General features: G+C 39.6%; 1 pseudogene; it reads right to left on the bottom strand.

The window, feature by feature from the left end:
• Positions 1 to 130: 130 nt before the first annotated feature.
• On the bottom strand, positions 131 to 1020 carry LOC110570663 (annotated as a pseudogene).
• Positions 1021 to 21472: the final 20452 nt, after the last annotated feature.

The raw sequence follows: 21472 nt of genomic DNA, 5'->3' as shown, positions 1-21472 counted from the left end.
GTGGGGCAGAAGGTAGACAGGGAGGTGGTTTGGGGCAGATGGGCAGAGCATGGGTGTGGGCTCAAGTTCTTGTCAACAGAGCTAGTTGGTCCTAGGTGAATACTGGGGTGACAGAGGGCAGCCTGAAGGCTCAAGCTGGGTAGATGTTTATGTGGTGGCCTTCTTTTGCCCAGTCCACCAGCTCACTGCTCTGGAATCACAGCTGGATTTCCTTTTGGGTCCCCTCCAGGAGGCTGGCATGAATGACGTTCCCACAGCTTCATGGACCAGTCCAGGCTGTTTCTGGGAGCCTCATTTTCCCACCAGTCTTCCTGTGCCAACCCCTCAGGTTGTGCTCTGATGTGACTGTTGAAGTCTCCTGTGAAGGTCAGGGGCAGCCTCAGCCAAGTTGCTGCAGACTTCACTGGGGTCTTCCCAGACCATGGCCACCAGGGTGCCAGTACCTGATGAGGACTGGGTAGAAGGTCTTCTTCTGCAAGTCATGGTAGAGCTCAGCAAGAATGCTTTCTGGCACCTTCAGCATCTTCACCCCACTAGCTTGTAGCCCTTCCTCTCAAAGCACCGGATTTACATCCCTGCCCCAGTGAGTCACTGCTGCAACCCATCTGCTCACCAGAGTCTGCTCCAGGTCCAGGAGGGCCCTCCTGAGCTGGGGTGCACAGGCAGTCTCTCCCAGGGGCAGTAGGCTCCACAGCAGGCCCCAAAGCACTGTGCACCTGAAGAGAGGCCACTTATGTCACCCACCTGGGGGCACCTTGCAGACCTGGACTGACCCAGCTGCCTGAGGCCTCCTTTATCCCTTCACTTTTAATCTATTACTTTATAGTTAAAATGAGTTTCTTGCTGAGCTGAGTCTGGTTTTTGTTTATTTGTTTTTAATCCACACTGATAGTTTCTATCTTTTAATTGGTGAATTTAGACCATTCATATTTAAAGTGATTATTCATACAGTTGGATGAATTAACTGCCCTATTTTTACCATTTTCTACTCATCACTCTTTGTTACTTTGTTACCTTCATGTCGTTTTCCATCTTCTTTGATATTAATTCTGCTTTTTTTTTTTTTTAGTAATCTCTATACCCAATGTGGGGCTTGAGCTCACCATCCCCAAATCAAGAGTCACCTGTTCCTCTGACTGAGATAGCAGGTGCCCAAATTCAGCTTTTTATATGATTCCATTTTCTCTTCTTCTTCCTTAGCATACCAATCACAAGTTTTTTTTTTAATTGCTGTTACTCATTTCATATTTTCTTTTACTTTCATTTATTCCTATTCTATTACCCTTCCTTTCTTCATGTAGATTGGATTTTCTTATCTATCATTTCCATCTCTGTGAAGAACTTTTGTTTAATATTTTCTGCAAGTCAAGTCTACTGGCAACAAATTTCCTCAATTTTTGTTTGTTTGAGAATGTCTTTATTTTTCCTTCACTTTTGAAGGATAATTTCACTGAATATAGAAATCTAGGCAGATAGGATTTTTTCCCCCCCAATGATCTAAATATTTCATTTATTCTCTTACTGCTTGCAAGGTTTCTGAAGAGAAGTCTGATATAATTCTTACACTTTTTCTTCTATAAGTAAGAATTTTTTTTAGATTGCTTTCAAAACTTTTTTCTGTTTGTTTTTGTTTTCTGCAGTTTGAATATAATATGCCTAGGCATTGTTTGTTTGTTTGTTTTTAATTGCTATTTATCCTGCTTGGTGTCCTCTGATCTTTGATCAGAGGTTTGGTGTTTGTTGCTAATTTTAGAAAATCTTTGGTCACTATTACTTCGGATATTTTTTCTGTTCCTTTCTCTCTTTTCTTTCTGGTATTCCCATTATAGGTGTCTTACAACCTTTGTAATTGTCCCACGATTCATGGATATCTGCTCCTTTTTAAAAGCACTATATTCCCTTTGCTTTTCAGTTTGGGAAGTTTCTATTGACACATCTTTAAATCTTATGCCATTGATCAGCTGTGTTTACTGTTTGCTGTTTCTGCAGGTGTCAGAGGTTAAAATTTCCTCTAGTGTCTTTGTTTTTGTGTCCTATGTTGACTTTGGGTTTCTCTAAAGACTCCTTTTTAAATAGAATCCAAGTATTGCAGTTCTTTCTGCTATACTTCCCTGTTCTTATAAAGGAGGACGGTTGATGTGGCAGTAAGGTGTGAAGGGGAAGTGTTCTCTGAACCTACTATGATTAGATCTCAGTCTTTTAGTGGGCCTGTGCCTGGCCAGTGATCTTTACAATTATTTGTCAGCTTTTTCTCACCCTTAGGTGAGACAGGAAGGCTTGACTGTCCTGGAATTGTGCATTTCCCCCTGCCATCTGAGAAGCTAGAGGGAACTGGTTCTGGACATTTCCCTTGCTCCATATCAGTTACAGTCTGGTAAAATTGTTTCTCTTGAAAGATGGTTTCCTTGTTAAAGAGAACAGAATGATCTGGGCATATTTCATAATGGTTACTCTCCCCCTTCCTCTGGTAGAGCACTGGAGAATTTGTCTCTGATCTTCACTGTAAGAGGCTGGTGGGGCTTATGAGTGTAAAACTCACAATAGTGTGGAGAGATCCTTAATGCTGGGCTTCCAGGAGTTTTTATCTCTTAAGCTAGTTCATACTCAGCCTCCAGCAACTGATCAATTGCCATTTTTATGTTCTTACCAGTTCCTGGCTCTAATGGCTTCTGTTCCCAGTAAGCTGTGATTCTCTCTATCCATCTGTCTCTTCAGTTTTGGGGGCATTGGTTTACCTTGTGGTCTCAATACTCTGATGGATCTAAGAACAGTTGTTGATTTTCAGTTTGTTCAGCTTTTTTTTGTTGTGAGGACCTGAGTGATGGGTTCCAAGCTCTTTACATGTTAGACCAAGACAGTTTTATTGATAAATTCTACTAAGCTTAAAAGAACAGATTTTGATGATGTAAAAATTATTGATAATCATAAAAATTCAATGATTTCAAATTACTATACAAATTTATTATAACTCTTATATAAATACCAAAGTTACACAAAAACTGAACATTGCAAGTCCATCTCTCTTAGGAACATAGAGGAAAATGTCCTAAATAAAATCTTTAAAGGTGATCAGATTTATTTTCATTTTTATTTATTTATTTATTTTGAGAGAGAGAGAGAGAGAGAGAGCCAGCATGAGCGGGGGTGGGGGGGGGTGGGAACGGGCAGAGAGAGAGGGAGAGAGAGAATCTTAGGCAGGTTCCATGCCTAGTGTGGAACCCAACATGGGGCTTGATCTCACAACCCTGAGGTCATGAGCTGAGCTGAAGTCAAGTCAGACACTTAACCATGTCTGACGCAAGCCCTCCCTGCTTGCCTCCCAGGCACCTCCAGAGAAACTTTTTTATGACTACTTTTCCTTTAAAAAATGTTTTTGGAGAAACATCTTGGCTTTCCTAATGGCTTAGTTACCACAAAGGAGAAGCTTTTCATTTTCAGTTCCCTGAAGCTTTTATTGAGCACAGTGCTGGGCACAGAACAGATATCCTATAAATTCGTTTTCAACGAATGAACGAATGAATATTGAACACAGTGCTCTACAAGAGGAATTGTGAGAGGCACATAATGAAAAGTATAAGGTCACTGCTTTTCCAGAGCTCACAATCTTGTGAGGAGTCAGCCACAAACATAACAGACTAACCCAAATCAGATTGTGATAATTGCTACTCTAAGGAAAGAAGCACACTTCTATTAGTGTATGTGGGAAAGAGAGATTAATTCTAAAAGGCAGTGCTTATTTAGATCATGGCTTAAGAAATAGAGGGAAATGAAGCTTTCTGACTAAACTTAATTTCACAATTACCCAGAATCATAGAATTAGATTTGCACAGTGGTCTATCAGAGGCTTAGTTATTGCCAATTAGATCATAGAATCATTTTAGAATGCATTCTAGATTAAAAAAAATGATTTTGGAACCTGAGTTTTCCAAGACTTTATCACTTTAAAGGTAATATCATGTCATTTTTATGGCAAATATAAAAGATCCTTGGTATCTTGTCTCAACGTGCATACCTTAAAAACTCCAGCCCCTAAATGTTTCTGGAGATCTTCTGGAAAATTTCATATGAACAACCGAATAGTCTTTCGTGAATCTTCTGCCCCGTTCTGCCCTCTTTTTGTCGTCCACAGCTCTAGAAGCTGCCGGGTGCTGCCTCAACTGTCACTGCCGCTAGGGCCTCCTGCCCTTCGGCAGTGCGGCCTCCCTCTTCTTTTCGGCAGCAAAGTTGTTTCATCCACATAAGAGGGAAAAGGTCTCTGTGCCCCACAATGTGTGGTCCTTTGTAAAATGGGGACTAGCGTAGCTTGTGTTTTCATGTCCCGTAATCACACACGCGCACGCACGCACGCGCACACACCCTCCTTTCTTTTTTGCCCTCACCTAAACCTACGTGGTTTGGCAAGGGAACCATCTTCAAAAACGCCCTCTGTTTTCTTTTCCTCCATTCCCCATGAACTTTCCTCATTATCCTCTCCTTTAGGAAAAACACTCTCTCCTCTCCCAAACCAGGCAAAAAACTTCTCCAAATCCTGGAAGCTCAACTCATCAGTTCTTGAAATATCTCTGATCACTCCTAACTCCCAGTGTAGGATATGAATCACCCTTCACAGACTCAGGAAGACAAGAAAAATCACATCTCTTCATTTTTTATATGTCAACTTATTTTGATTTTCAGGTTCTTCCTGCTTGGTAATTCTCTGGGGCTTCATGCCATGTTTGGGACATGGGGCTCTATTTCAAGTCCTCCCAGAATCCTACTGTCCAGACATAATCATTCTTCTCTGCAGATTTACTGCTTCTTCAGGCTGCTGCCAAGGAGATGCACACAGCCCTCCCTGCTTGCATGAACTTCAGATCTTTCTTTCCTTTCTCTCCACCTCAACCTCAGTCCAGAGGAATCTCCTTCTAGTTGTGAGGGGGGTGGTTTGTCTCTCTCCCGCTCCTATATTTTTTTACAAACTACTCTGCTTCTTCCTGTATGCTACTTTACTTCCTTTCTTCCATCTCTCGAAAATGCATGTGATTTCCTAAAGGCTTGGGTTTGGGAGACAAAGAGCTAAGACACCCCAGGTTTTAGTCATATGACATTCCTCCCCAGGCCCTGCCAGACAGAGAAGTCTGTAATTTTTTTAAAGATTTATTTAGCCATTCGAGAAGGGGAGAGAGAGAGAGAGAGCAGGAGGAGGGGCAGAGGGAGGGAGAGAATCCCAAGCAGACTCCCAACATGGGGCTCGATCCCACCACCCTGAGATCATTACCTGAACCGAAACCAAGGGTCAGACACTTGACCGACTGAGCCACCCAGGCTCATTGAAGGAAAGAAAAGAGGCAGAATATGGGGTTAACCTAATCCCCAAATTTACCCCAAATACTATCTATTCACATCAGCTTTGACTTCAGCTTAGATTCTCCACTATGTTTTAGAATTGTAAAGACATTTAGAGATGGCCTACTCCTATTCATGAAGAGAAAGAGGTTCAGAAAAAAAAAAATGGATTTAAAAGTTCAATTCTGGTTATCTATTAATTATGTAACAAAGCATCCCAAAACTTAGTGGCTTAAAACAACGACGGTATTTATTATGATGATCGTTATTTTCTCTGATGGTCCTGGAGTTGACTGAACTCAGTTGGCAGTTCTCGCTTGGAGTCTGCAAAGTTGAATCAGACAGTGGTGACTGGGACACCTGCAGGCTTGTTCACTCAAATGTCTGAAGGCTGATGTTGCCTGGGGGCAGAGTCAAGTGAGGGCTGAACAGATGGGGCTCCTTCAGCTTCTTCCTCTATCTTTATGTAGTCTTTTGACATAATCTCTCCAGCATAATATCTTAGCTTGTGGCTCAGGTTTCCAAACATACACGTTGAGAGAGAGAGTGAGAGTGAGCTGGATCCCTTCTCATGAGCTAGCCTCTGACAGTAAGTCTTAATGACATGACTAAGACCAGCCACTGTTCAATGGTCAATGATTAGACTCTAACTTATGATGGAAGTGTTAGGTAATTTGCAGACATGTTTTATTTTATTTTTTAAAGATTTTTATTTATTTATTTGACAGACAGAGAGAGAGGAAGAGAGAGAGAGAGCATAAGTAGGGGGAATGGCAGGCAGAGGGAGAAGCAGGCTCCCCACCAAGGAGTAAGTAGCCTGATGCAGGACTCCATACCAGGACCCCGGGATCATGACTTGAGCCAAAGGCAGATGCTTAACTGACTGAGCCACCCAGGCATCCCTGCAGACATGTTTTAAAACCACGACAATTTATATATCTTCTTCCATGATGTTGATCAACTCCATTTCCTTAATGTCTCATATCTAGCCTCCCCTCCCCAGCATATAATTTATTCCTTTAATATGAGTGATGGTTAATTTTATGTGTCAACTTGACTGGGTTGTGAGGTGCCCAGATATTTGGCTGAACACTATTTCTGGGAGTGTTTGTGAGGATGTCTCCAAATGAGATTAACCTTTGAATTAGACTGAATAAAGAAGATATCCTTCTTAATGTGGTGAGTATCATTTGACCTGTTTAGGGCCTGAATAGAACAAAAAGGCAGAGGGAGTGAAAATTTGCTTTCTCTGCGTGAATGCTTGAGCTGAAACACTGATCTCTTCCTACCTTTGGACTAGGATTTACACCATCAGTTCTTCTGGTTCTTAGACCTTCAGGCTCAGACTGGAATGACACCAATAGTTTTTATGGGTCTTTGGCTGGCAGATGGCAGATTTTGGGACTTCTCAGCCTCTATATCTGCATGAGCCAATTCCTTATATTCATTCTCTCTTTCTTTCTGTATGTGTAAACACACACACACACACACACACACGTGCGGTTTCTTTGAAGAACCCTGACTAATATAATATATCTTTCAAATTGGAAATTTTCTCTTCACTTTTAGAGTCAAATTCCTTATTGGCTTCCTTGTCACTTAACATGTAAAGTTCAGCCAACTCCTCTCTCACTTTCTTGCCTTTTCCACTTTTCTGCCATTTTTTTTCCCAGCTCTAGTTAGGCTTAAACGTTAGAGTTAAAATTATTTTCCAGACTCTTAGATGATTTCATTCATTTATTTTCAGACTAATTTTAAAGATACATTATCACATTTCACATTCCTCTAGAAACTGATTTTTGTAGTTTGAATGAGGCACAGTAATTATGGAGCACTGAGGGTTTGACCCAGAGGAAGCAGTCCTGCTGATGAGATTCTGAGCTCCATCTTACTTGCAGGAGAAAGAGAGATTCACAATCAGATGTTATGTACCAAAGTAAACCTTGAGAAGGAGATAGCAAGGACCCAACGACAGGTATTTTAGAAAGTGAAAAGCGTGGAGTTTAGGACAAGGCTGGCAAACACCCAGAGAATATGTCACAATGCTCGTTTTCCTTACCCATGTCAGGCATGGCTAATCAGGCATAGCTCTGCAGCTGGAAGTGGCCTCAACACAGGGCCCTAGGAGCAACTACAAATAAAACTATCTGGATTGACACAAAAGATAAAGATCTTTTGCCCTCTTGGGTCCGCAATCTAGAGAAAAAGAGCTGAAGTCAAGCTAATGTTAAGAAGACTGTGGGTGTGGATTTTTGCTTCCAAAACTTACTGATGACAGAAGGCATATTTACAGCGATGTGAACATGGTGGTTTTCTGACTGGCATGAGAGTCCTGCCAGAGTCCATCCAAGCAATTATAGTCAATAATCACTTGTGTTGATTGTGATGTGTGGTACCTTCAAATTACTGTGTCCTCAGCCTCTAAGAGACTAATCACCTTGGGTACACATGGGGACATAGTTTTCTGTTGTTCATTGGTTTTCTCAAGCCTATACAACTTATCATCATAAGTGACACAAGAATCTTCTAGCAGAAATAAATTGATGTAATTGTGGTAAATATGATTCTGTCCTCAAGATACTTCCTTTTCAGACTTCCTTCACTTCTTGGATTTCTTTTACTTCCCCCCCCATATCCCTACCTCTGTGTAGACTTTAGCACACTGAAGAGGTACAAGAATCAGTGATGAGGATGTGACACAATGATTTTTAATTTTGTACCTTTCTACATGCTCCAGAAAAATCAAAAGAGAAATTAAGAAATTTTTACAAAGCATATCACATATGTCATTCTGGATACATATATAGTGTCCTGATGCTGCAGACAACTGCTTAGTTGTTCATTTTATTTTAAAAAATATGAAAAAAAACCCTGAGCCTCTTAAGAGCTAAAACTGAACCACATTTTGATTTTAATGTTTAGAAAATAGAAAAGAACATTTTGGCAAGCCTGTGATTATTTCTAATTGCCTTAGAGAACTCGTGTTCTGGGGATGGGTTTGATAAGAAACAAAGCATAGAGAATTGATTTTGTATGCTATTAATTGGATGCCAATGCCACACTCAATAAATGACCATTCTGTTTCATACCAGCTCCTCCTAGAGGGCAGAGTGGAAGAGAAGAAATTCCTGGGCAACCTCTGGGTCAGTCTCTGTGCAAGGCCTCAGAAACACATGCTATGTGGGTATGCACATTTATCAAACAATTTACACAATTTTTTTTCCTCGTCTATTTTCCCAACATGACACAATTACTAGATTTATTAATTCCTTGTTGCTGGGACTAGAGTTTTCCCAATGTGATGGACTAATGCATATTGCTTTAGCTCTAACATCTGGGGCTCTACACCCACCAACATCAAGAGATTAACTGAAATACAACAATACAACTTTTCCCTTTGTCTCAATGTGAGTCTTCTCCCTTCCTCCCTCCCTCTCACATCTTGCTCTTTCCCTTGCTCTCTTAAGCACTCAACAAGCTTTTCTGAGCAAGGAAAGTAAGAAAGTGTTTGATTTACAATCTCATTTCGTCTCTGCTTGTATTTCACCTTGCATCTTCACATTTCTTATTGAAACCAAGATGAGTGGGGGGAGACGAATAGACTATCTATTTTCCTCTCAATCTTTCAAATCTTTGGAGAAGCACCAATCACCATTCAGGTTGTCAAGAATTCTATCAAGATCTAGGAGCAGGGCTCAAAAGAGCACAACAGCATATGGTTCTTACATTAGACCTGGGGCCTGGGGGCCACTTCATCTTTTGGTGGGGCTAAGAGAACAGGCAGAGAATATGATGGTCATATGCCTACTGGGATCATTGTCCTCTCATCACACCTTCTCATATAAATGCCTTCTGCCATCACAATTCTTGTTGCCTGAGATCCCTCTGTTGGCAATACTGCCGTCTCTTATTATCTCCCACTTCCTTTTGTTCTTGCTGTTCAACCCTTGTGCCCTAGGATCTTGCCCCGAAAGCAAATGTCTAAGTCAGGTGTTCCAATATCTTAGGTAGGGCTTTCAATCTCAGTTATTTGTAAGATTGCCTATGGAAGCAGGCCAAGTTTTTAAAAAGCAAGAAAGCAAGCACTGTGATATAGATGGCAATTGACAAATAACCTCAATGTCAGAGAGACAATTTCATAGTCATCATGAACTGGTTACTCATGTCCTGACTAAAAGGGGCAGCCATGGTTCCATATATGCCATAATTTTCCAGATCTTTCTATTTTTCAAAAGAAGCCAGAAACATAGATTTCCATGTAAACTCTATGAATATTTGCGACTAATTCACATTTTTAAAAAAGCATAGTGCAAGCCAAAAAAAAGAAAAAAAGAAAAACCCATCTGTAGATGTGATTAGACCCATGGGATTACAGAGGGATTCTTTTGGGTTATGACTATATTTCCCAATTGGTATGCCTGGCAATGCCAGGAAATCTTGTCGAGAAGTTTAGACTTCTTAAATAGCTTTTCTTCATCAGTGGATTGCCCCTTAATATACTTTTGCCTAAATACCCTTTATCTTCTCACACTGTCTCCTCATGCACCCCATGTCAATTCACCACATGTTCAATTGAGTATCTCTGATAAGTGAGATACCATAAAAGACACTATGAGAAGTGCAAAAATGTTATTGAGAATGGACTAGACTGCTACAAAATTGACCCAAATTAGTGGTGGCTTAAACAGATAGGTATTTATTTCCCACATAAATCTTAGGAGTAAATAATTCCAAGGTGGTATGTTATCTCCACAATGTCAGGGACCCAGATCCTCCTATCATGGCTCTATTACCCCTGAGGTGTTGAGCTTGACTGCATGGCCTCAAGGTGGTTCATTATCTACTCTAGTCAAATACCACCAGGCTATGCTGCATTAAGAAACTTGCTCCAAATCTCAGTTGCCTTATATGGGTCCAGTGGCCCTTCTCATTGCTCTATGTCTAGCACTAGGGGTCTCCAAGGTCACTGTGGAAAAAAGAGAAATGGAAAAGACACCTTGGGTCTTAGCTGACTCTTTCTGGAAGTGACATAACTCATGCTCCAATCACATGGTAAGAGATAGTCCCATGATCCCAACTTACTGACATAGGAGAATGGTAAATGTAGAGGATCACATACACAATTGGTGATTAATAGTATTCTTTGCTATACCATCAAATTCATGTGCCTCCTAGCAGGAATATGAATTGGCAAAGGGGAAAGGAATGCCAAAAAATTGCATGCATAACTAACAACTCTTACTTCATTGTATGCATTTTTATCACATGGTTATTCCTAGCTACAAAAGTGGCTGGCTGAGAAATACAGTTTTAATTCTGGGTGGCCATGTGCTTAGCTAAAACTTGAGGTTCTATCATGATAGAAAAAGGAGAAAACAGATATTTGGAGGCAATTGGAATATTTTGCTATAATGAAGTTGATATGGTCTTTGCCCCAAAGGAGCTTACTATTTAGTGGAAAAGATAGATGTGTACATAAAGGATTATATTGAGGTTAATTGTGTTCTGCTTTAAAAGAATGAAAGTGTTGTGGGAAGCAAAAACAAAGTTAGGAGAGAGATAATTCATTAATAATAACTCAAGGAATCAAACAAGTATAATGAGTTAGAGAAAAATTTATTCTTTGGAATGCCCTAGGGTCCTGGGAAAGTTTACCAGACCAATTAGGGAAGCCCTCAAAGATGAGGAGACAGAACTACATTTCCTATAGGTCTGCTCACAGTGGGTAAGGGTCACATATTGGTGAGAAAACCTCTCTCTTATTTTCTCCTGCATAGTCCAAATTTACACTTATCATTCCAGTGTATTATTAGTAGTGTCCTCTTTTAATTTCAGAATGTTCTAATTTGGGCAATAATAAATTATTTGGTCACTATAGTGATTGGAGGCTGGGCTTTAGGAAGGGAGGAGAGAATGTGAGGAGGGGAGCTGGGAAATGGTAGAATGCTATGTGGTGTTAATGTGATTTCTTCCCCAAATCTTGTAAATGTTCATTAAAGTTACTAACTTCATGAAATCATGAGTATGACTGAGTTTCTTTTTTTTCTTTTTTATTCTATTTTATTTTTTTTATGACTGAGTTTCTTAAGGAAAAAAATGAGTGGGATAAAGTCAGTATACTAGCTGGAATGGAATCATTTCTACGAGGAAGTGATTTTAGAAGTTGGCAGAAATCTTGGGGAAGGTACTAGATTCCATAGCTGTGAAATTGAAGTTTAGCTCGGTGTCCAAAGGATGAGGACATTCCACACATCATCACATCATCAGTGTTATATCTTACACTTTATAGGAGGTACCATCTGAGCAGAGTCCTGAAGGACAGTTTATTGATTTGGAATTCCACTTGGGGTCTGCATTTCCATGTACTATCTAAGTCCCCTCTCACACCCTCTAATAAATTAGTAACTACCCTACAACTTTTCTTTTTATACTCATGATCATTTTAAGGGCATGCCCTAAAGCCTTCCCAACTTCTTCCTTCACCCCCTAGAATTATACGAGCCACCCCACACCAATGCTCACCACTAATAACTTTTCTACTCCTCATTCATATCATAGCTGATTTAGACAAATGGAATGAAAATGAGAAAGCACTGGTTTAAGGCAGGCTTGCCCACATGCCACTCAATGAAAATATGTCAACAAACAATGAACTGACACACACAGGAGACCTGAGTTGAGTTTAATTTGTAATCATCCACAGGTTTTGGGAAAGTCACTTCACCTCTTCGAATTTGAATTTACTTATTCATAAAATGATGTTTGGAGACCAGATCAGTTCTTGACTAAATGCATTCCACAAAACGCTTATTCTATGAGATGCTGTTCTTTAAGCAGAAAAACATTTCCATTGGAGTGCATGATGAACCCACCTCACACATTGGAATTCCTGGAGAGAGTTTCTCCCTTAAGAATTCCTTTTTAATTATGTTCAGATTTACCAAATCCCAAACAAAGAATGTCTCTATTGGTATTTCACATTGATAGAACAAAGCTGGCTCCATGATTTGGATGCTTGCATGAATCAAATATATCTTCCCTTCATCCACTTTCACCCATCTATGTCTATACTGGTTTATTTTCAGCTCTTGCTTCTCCTGGTTATGCCTAGGATAAGTTATGTCCAAATATAGTTACCCTGGGGCAGTTTCATCCAACTTCATTAGGTTTCTCCCTTCCCAAGGTCACCTCTACTCTGGGTCTTCTTCAACTTAGCATTTACAGTATGCTTCTGCATTTTCAACTTTCTTTTCTGAATTATACTTTCTCATATTAAAATAGGATTTGCCTATTTTTGATTTTGTCTCTTAGTATTTTCTGAAGGGGTCAACCTATTCTGAGCTTATTGTTTAGGCAGTATTTTTTCTTTTAGTATTTCCTTCCAGCTCTTTTTTCTTTCAATATTTTTTTTCTCTTTCGCTTAAATGGAGCTCCTATTTGGTTCTATTACCCAACTGTGGTTGACATTTTTATGTTTTGTTGCTTTATTTGGGCGTTTTTTGGGGGGGGAGGGGCAGGGGGTGTAGACTTTGAACTTCATAGATTATCATACTACTTTTCCCACCCAAGCAGTGTCTCAAAGTCATTTTTGTAAAAAAGCAGGTGAAAAATTCTTGAAAACTTATCTGGTCTTTATTTATAATACATTTATTATAATTAAATGTTTTGTTTTTGTTTATGAACTTTATTAATAGCTAAGCTATTGACTAGGAGTATGTCAAACAGTTTTTGTCGTTGGTTTTTTTTTTTAAGATTTTTATTCTTTTAGAGGGAGAGAGCGCAGAGGGTCAGAGAGGGGAATGGAGAGGGACATGCAGACTCTATGCTCAGTGCAGAGCCCGGTGCGGGGCTCAGATCCTATGACCCTGAGAACATGACCCCAAGACCATGACTCCAGTGGAAACCAAGAGTTGGGTGTTCAACCGAGTCACCCACGTGCCCCTGTCGAAGTTCTTAATCGCCTTGTGCATCTGGGGGTCTTCCACCATCTTAGATATGTAGACAAAGATTTTCTAGGATGAAATGTGTAAACTTTTGGTTTGTGAAGATGTCCCATATGCATATGTAGAAGATCTCTGCCTCATGGTGGTCTAAGGGAAAACTTTGAAGGAAGGAAAATCTGTTTTAGAAAGAGCATGGACTTGTGTTACTGTAAGCAAGTTATTTAACCTTTGATCTTCATTTCCTTAACTATGCGCATAATAATGTCTGTTATATTAAATGAGTTATTCAACATGAATTGCTGATGCTCATCCACTCCTGACTTACAAAAATGACAATTTCGTATTTTTAACCCTGCATCTAATAAATGAGCCAGCATCAGTCCTTAATAAAATCTGATTCTCTTAGCCTCTCCTCTATCATATGATTTCTCCAGTGCCCCAGTAATGCTCTGCTCTTCCTCTTCTCTTCTTAGGCTCACATGTTCTCTCTAGTCTCTTTTATCAAAGCTCAGGAATAAAAGACTGAAAAAAAAAATCTGAACGTCACAATTTATCTACCACACCTCGTAAACATTTTTTTTTCTGATAAAATTAATGCATTTTCTGTAGAAAATTAGGAAAATACAAAAGATTCTTAAAAACACTAATAATAAACTATTGTCCACCAGCCCCCCAAATTCATTTCTAACATTTCCAGACATAGAGAAAGAAATAGAAATAGAGCATGTAAATATATGGGGAGGAGAGAATTTTCATTTTAGTTTTTCAAAATAAGTTTATTTGATAGGTACTGTTTTGTATCATTTTTAAATTTAATATATTATTAACATTTTCAATGCCATCAATGATTCTTTTTCGAATCTTAATGTATTGTTAATGGTTGCATGATAGTCCATCTTAAGGGGATACTAAAATTTATTTAAATGATTCCCTGGATGTTTACAGGTGTTTTTTGGTCTTATAGAATGTACCATGATGAAAATTCTGATAAATAAATGTCTGTTCCAATCTACAGCTCTTTGTTAAGGATTAAGTACTAGAGGTGGAAATTGTTGGTCACAGTTACCCAAATTTTAATAGTTTTGGTAAATTGCCCTGCAGAAAGGTTGTACCAGTTTACACATTCAAGGGCATTTCTTACAACTGTTTACTTCCTTAGACCAGCAGTTCTCAAACTTTTGTTGTTAGATGCTTGTACTCTCTCAAAAACTACTGAGATCCCCAAAGACTTATGTGGGTATTATGTATGTATTAATATTTACCATATAAGAAATTAAAACTGAGAATATTATGAAAGTTTATATATTAATTGATTTTAAAACTAATAAACTCATTATAAATTAATAAAAGTTCACATTTTTATGAAAAATAATTGTATTTTCCAAACTAAAAAATCTCTTTAATATCTGGCTTAATAGAAGGCTGTTGGATTTGCTTCTACATTCAATCCACCTTTGGTTGAAATATATATGAAAAAGGTTCTGACTCACACAAAAATGTAACTGAAATAGGGAAAAGCATTTGAACAGCCTTTCTCATATAACTATAGATATTTTTCTTTGATACTACCTAAAATTCAACACGTGTTAGTTTCTTTTTCTTTTTTTAAAAAAATTTTATTTATTTATTTGACAGAGAGAGACACAGCGAGAGAGGGAACGCAAGCAGGGGGAGTGGGAGAGGGAGAAGCAGGCTTCCCGCTGAGCAGGGAGCCCGATGCGGGGCTTGATCTAGGACCCTGGGATCATGACCTGAGCCAAGGCAGACACTTAATTACTGAGCCATCCAGGCACCCCAACAAGTGTTAGTTTCTTAAAGGTTATTTGCAATATAGAATCAGAAGTCAATGTTTTGTATTCTGTTGAGTTAAAATCCAATGGTCTATGTTGCACTTAAATGGTTCTTTTACTCATCCATGATTACATAAAATCATGTGTAGGTCATGCGTTGAAAAATATTGTTTTTCAGGGTTATGTATATCTATCAATCTTTGGCACATTTCACTATCAAATATCAAAACCCCACGTTTATTAGTATTATCATCAGTCTCATCAGAAAATTCTTTAAGTGCTGGGGAGCTGTCAAGGCACCATTGCTTGAAAGCTTTAATTTTATTATTGCAGTAAATATTGTCAGTTGTTTTCCTTAAAGCCACAAGCTCCCTTCATTTATATTTAAGACAATATCTGCCAAATATACAACTGAGAACACCCATCCTTCATCCCTCATTCTTTTAGGTAAAAGTGGTGGCCCTTGAACACACACAAGTGCTTTTCCTTGAGACAATTGTCATACTTTTGTATGCAGCAGAAGGGCTTTAAATGTTCTTCCCATTTCATCACACAGAATATTAAAAAGCCTTGTACCCAAGGGTTGAGATTTAATGAAATTAATATTTTTACTACTTCACCAAGGACTTTCTTAAATGAAACTGACTTTTTTCCCCCCCCTGCACATGAATATTGGTGAAGAATACAGTTATTATCAGTATAGTTTGTTTTCATGGCCTTAATTTGTGCTACGGTACCCATTGTTTTGGCGCAATCAGTGCAAGTCTCAGTCCAGTGAAAAGGCAAAGCGTATTTTAGGATTACTGTGAAAATAATTTTGGTCTCACGACCCCCTGAAAAGGAAAGAGTGGCTCTCCGCACTGTGTTATTACTGTGATTATTATAACTGTTCTTCCTATCTATCCCCTCTTCAATGAATGAGGGTGGGGATGAAGTGAGAGATCCCACCTCCTCCGCCCCCCACCAGCACTGTTTACTGTTTAATCCCACATACTAATTCTCAGAAAACAAAGCTGAACTTCTCAACTGATAGTGCAAAGACACCACAAAGACCCAGGTTCTGAAGCAGAAGAGAAGGTAAACACACAATTACTTTAAAAACATTATTATTTATGTGTTTAAAGCAAAAACTAGTTTGGTAGAGAGCATCTTATGTCTGTTTTATTTCCATATCCCTCAGACTGGCCATGGGATGCCTACCAATTAATTCATTTAGAAAGCCATACACCACAAGAAATAAATTATTTGTCCTCTGGAGCTTGTCACAAGGGGATTTTTAAAAAACCATTAAACAGAAAGACAACTGCTCATCTTCAAAAGATGAAAGGCCACCTCTTCCTCCTCAGCGGATAGCTTCTTAGCAATGATACCTACAATGGATGGCGTTTCACATATTATCAAGCATGTCCATATACAAATAACTTAGCCTCTTTGAACCTCCCTTTTCTTATATGTGAAATTGGATTAATAAGAATGCTTTGGGAGTATTTAATAAGACAGTGCGTATGATGTGTTTAGCACTGTGCCTGGCGCCCAGGACGTTTTCAGAATGGTCATAGTGGTGGGAACAGTGGCAGTAAGATCAGTAGTAAGAGTAACAGCTGTGGGGGTTGTTGATTTAGGCGTTAGTAAGGAGGCCTGGCCGAGTGAGTGGGCTCTTTCGTGGTCACCCACAAAGGCAAAGATGGAGCTGTTCTTCAGACCCTGGCTATTTTCGCTCCATGCCCCAAATTCTTCCTGCTGAATCACAGCGGTACTTCTGGGGCTCTCAGAAAGTGTCCTTAGCTCTCCTGTTGGCTTGATCTCCCTCCTGACGGTGGGCTTCTCCTGGGCAACTTCCATGCCCGGCACCTCCAAGCCGGACCCCTCCCCACCCTGACAGTGGTTCAGTATTTCCAGAGCCCTAACAGGAACGGTATATTTACATGGATGCACAGGTAGTAAGGAGTTTACAGCACGCACTTTGGAGTGAGCAAAGCCCGAGTCAGAGACCAGTTTTCTGTTTCTTGTACCCTTGACACTGGGCACATGGAATGGTGCTAATACTTGCTTCGTGGAACTACGGTGAAGGTCGTTATATGAAGTAGCACCTGGAACAGCTGAGCACGAGCACACAATTCCAGGCACACAGTGAGTGACCAATAAATGCCTATTTGAAGACGAAGACTTACAAAAACAGTTGCTCTTCTGGGTCCCTATTTTTAGTCTCCTAGACTAAACATCTTCGCTCTTTTCCTCCCCGCTCAGACCCAGACACATCACAGAATTATAAGAATACTAAAAACTCAGGACTATCCTTACACAGAATTTTCCCTAACCCTCTTTTTTCTTTGAGCTCCTAAAGCTATTTCATGGAAAAGTGACCTTATTTTTAAATAGAGGGGGCAATTGAAAATCAGTGAACGGACCTACCCCCTAATGATTTTTTTCTCAGACATAATTATAATAATTAGCATTATAAAGTGCTAATTATCTTTGGACACAGAGGACCTGCACACCAGAGACAGAGGTCCGCATTAAGTAAGGTGGATTTCACTTTCTTTAGTTACGAGATTTCTCTATTTTTCTCTTTGTAGTGATGCAAAAGATATTTAATCCACCAAGCCTCATTTGAAAACTTTTTCCAGTTAAGGAAACTATCTGCTGGCCATCCACAGCCCAACTGCATATTGAACTTAAGGAGATACAAAGAATTGTTCCAAACTCCTCACTTTTTGTTAGATGACTGTTCTGTAGTTCTTTTTTTTTTTTTTTAAAGATTTTATTTATTTATTCAACAGAGAGAGAGAGAGACAGCGAGAGAGGGAACACAAGCAGGGGGAGTGGGAGAGGGAGAAGCAGGCTTCCTGCCGAGCAGGGAGCCCGATGCGGGGCTCGATCCCAGGACCCTGGGATCATGACCTGAGCCAAAGGCAGACACTTAACGACTGAGCCACCCAGGTGCCCCGACTGTTCTGTGGTTCTAGGCCAACACCTAGAACCTGGGAAGAATCTCAAACCGTAAAGATCATGAGTTTCTTGTTAAGATGACAGATCACTCTTATTAACAAATGGATAGATAAAATCCTACCCTAAGCCTCGGAACTCTGGTGGGCGATTGCTGAATGTGTTAGGTATGTACAAGCTCAGTATGTGGTACATAGAATTTCAAGCTGAATGGCACTGAAGGAATCATCTATTCTAACCGTTTAATTTTACAGAGGAGAAACTGAGAGGCAGAGACCTACTCCCTAAGAGAACCAGAATTGAAACTGTAGATGTGGATGTTTCCAATAGAATTTTTATCACACTGCATTGGGCTTTAAGTCAGAAGGCTTCTTATTAAGTAAAGTCAGGGTCATGTATTAAAGTGTAAAAAAAAAAAATTAGAACAAATAATGAGTCATTGGGGTAAGGCTATGAAGAGTAGAACTCTGGACTCCCCTCTATCATTGGTTGTCTGCAATGAATAATTGTTAATATTATCTAGTCCTCACCTCATTAACACAGACATGGGATACTGAGGCCGATTTTAGAGCAGAATATTAGTAATGCTGAGGTATAGAGAGCCATGGACATTTTCTGAGAGCCCCAGAAAACCGTATAATTAGTCCATTCCCCCCAGTCCAATGTAGGCACTCGTTTTCCACTTCAGCCTAGAGATACCCAGTCATCCCTGAGTGGGTCAGTCTCATCCGCCAACAGCTCTATGCAATTGGAAGTTCTCATCTGTGTCAGGTCAAAATCTACCCCCTTAAATGTCCATTCACAGGACCCGTTCTGTATGTTGAAGCACAAATAAATAAGTAGGTCTCACTTTAAAAAAATACTTTCAATTATTTAAAAATATGAACGTAATCCCCTTGAGTTTTTGCTAAACTGGTGTTTCTCAAACTCAGCTATATCAGAATACCTTGAAGGGCTTGTTAAAACACCTATCACTGGTCAGACTGAGAAAGACAAATACTGGATTTCACTCACATGTCGAATAAAAACAAACAAACAGACACAGAGCAGAATCAGACCTATAAATACAGAAAATGCACTGATGGTTGCCAGAGGGGATGGGAGTGGGAGGATGGGCAGATGGGTGAAAGGGAGCGAGAAGTACAAGGCTTCCAGTTAGGGAATGAGTAAGTCACTGGGATAAAAGGCAGGGCCCAGGGAATAGACTCACTGAGACTGTAACAGCATTGTATGGTGACAGATGGTAGCTACACTTGAGGTGAGCACAGCAGAACATATAGAGAAATTGAACTACTCTGTTGTACACCTCAAACTAATGTAACTTTGTGTGTCAAGAATACTCAAAAAAAAAAAAACCCACTAAATCCCCACCTATTGCTCTCCCCCATCCTCAGAGCTTCTGATTCAGTAGGTCTGGAGCGGTACCTGCGAATTTACATCTCTAACAAGTTCTCAGGCAATGCCCATATGCTGGTCTGCTCACACCTTAAGGTCCAAAGCTCTGTCAATCCTCTCTATTATACCTTTTGAGGCATGTTTCCTAATCTGATGCCATTCCATTTGTCCTTTTTTTAATGCTTTAGAAATTTGGCTGTTATCTTTTTTATACTTTTTTATATTTGTTCAGGCTTTCCTTAGTGGGCATATGTGACTTTTCTTGAGGGAAAAAGGTGCATTTTTCTGGAAAATAAAGTTAAATGAAAGTGTAATTACCAATATAAAGCAAGATGACTAAAAAGAATCTGTCTCATTATTATGTTTTTATAGTTTATATACAGATTATTTGAACTAGAATGCATTTGCTAAGTCATTTATTTCTATTTCCATCACTGCACAGTGTGGTGATTGGGGAAAAAGATGCCTTTTTGGTATTAACTTTATTTTCACATTCTGGAGTTTATGGTAGTATGAGAAGGCCTAAATTTGTAAGCAGAAGGCCTGATTTCACAATCTAGAGATCTGGATTTCATGGACACTGCAATGTAGTTTGACTGCGTGTCTTTGGACAACTTTTCAGTTTCCTCAGTTTTAAACGGCAATAAAATAGCAATGGCTGCCTTTTATTCTCCATACAGAAGTAAGAGAAAACAGAACAGCACTTGTATATCTATGAAGGCTTTGCAGATTTTGTTATTATCGCTAATGTTTATTCACATGGCTACTCCTTTCATTGTTTCATCTGGAATTCCCTTTTGTGAGAAGAAAAGTAGTGTAAGAATTCATTTTGCTTCTAAGTGTCTTTAAGCATGAGCCCCTCCACCCACTGAGCACAGTGCATACCTTATGTCCCCTAACTCAAGTGAACTTCTAGTTAGACCGAGTTAGTGATGGTGCACTGTCTCCAGAGAACGTGAAACCTATGGTCCATGAACACATGTGGTCTGTGCCTCTTAGCTCCTCTGATTAGATAGTTGACTTGAAGATTCCCCCTTGGAGGCCACAGACAGTGCCTGTTTTCACCCAAATTTTAAATGTATACTCTTTGTTAAGAAAGAGTGACAGTGAGGGTGCCTGGGTGGCTCAGTCAACTGAACGTCCGACTCTTGATTTCAGCTCAGGTCATGATCTCGGGGTCGTGAGATTGAGTCCTGAGTGAGCTCAATGGGGTGTCTGTTCGGGATTCTCTCCCTCAGCCTCCCTTTGTCCCTCCCCCTGCTCACGCTCTCTCTCTCTCTCGCAAATAAATAAATAAATCTTAAAAAAGAGAGAGAGAAAGAGAGAGAGTGACATTGACTTGATATAATTCCTCCTCTATGACTGGGGAAAAAAGACTAACTTTCTAAGAATCTGACCTCCAGTTGAAGCTCCGATTCAATAAATCATAGGACAAGTTTTGAGGGACAAGTTTTGGACAGGACTGAGGTTGTTTTTTAATACTCTGTATAGACTTTTACCAATTATTGAAGAAAAGAACACGGGGAGAAAATTTGCTGAATCAACTGAATATTCACAAAGGTGGTACTGACGTATCTCACGTAACAACTTTTCAGGTACCTGCTCTGGGAAAGACCTACCATTTATTTTCAGACAATTCCTTTTTATTTTATATAACCACTTTTTCACCAAAATGACACTAAATACACTATAAGATGTGATATTTTGACATTACTGTTTTAGGGAAAGATACTCTCACCAAACTACTCTGTAAGAGTTTCTACTCTGAGGAACCCATGTGGATTCTTTTGAATTGCTCCATTGCTTGGCTGAGCCCTAAATATTTGCTGTACCCCAAGTGAGAAGGCTGGAGAGATGGCATCTGTGCATCTCTTTATTCTGCTGTGTGTCCCGTTTCCATTTGTTTTGAAAGGCTCTCTTTCTTAGTCTTGTTTTGCCTTGAGATTTTTTTCTTCTCTGTGCTAAAACTTTATTTCTATCTAGTTTGACCTCAAGGAAACCATAAGCTCACAAAAGGTTAAAAAACAATTTATGAAGAAAGCGATGCAGAAAGAAAAATGCATTTTCCAAAAA

Source organism: Neomonachus schauinslandi, chromosome 1, assembly GCF_002201575.2.
Source record: "Neomonachus schauinslandi chromosome 1, ASM220157v2, whole genome shotgun sequence".
In the NCBI taxonomy this organism is placed as follows: Eukaryota; Metazoa; Chordata; class Mammalia; order Carnivora; family Phocidae; genus Neomonachus; species Neomonachus schauinslandi.
Note: the sequence above shows the minus strand (reverse complement) of the source record. Positions and strands in the feature narration are given on the sequence as shown.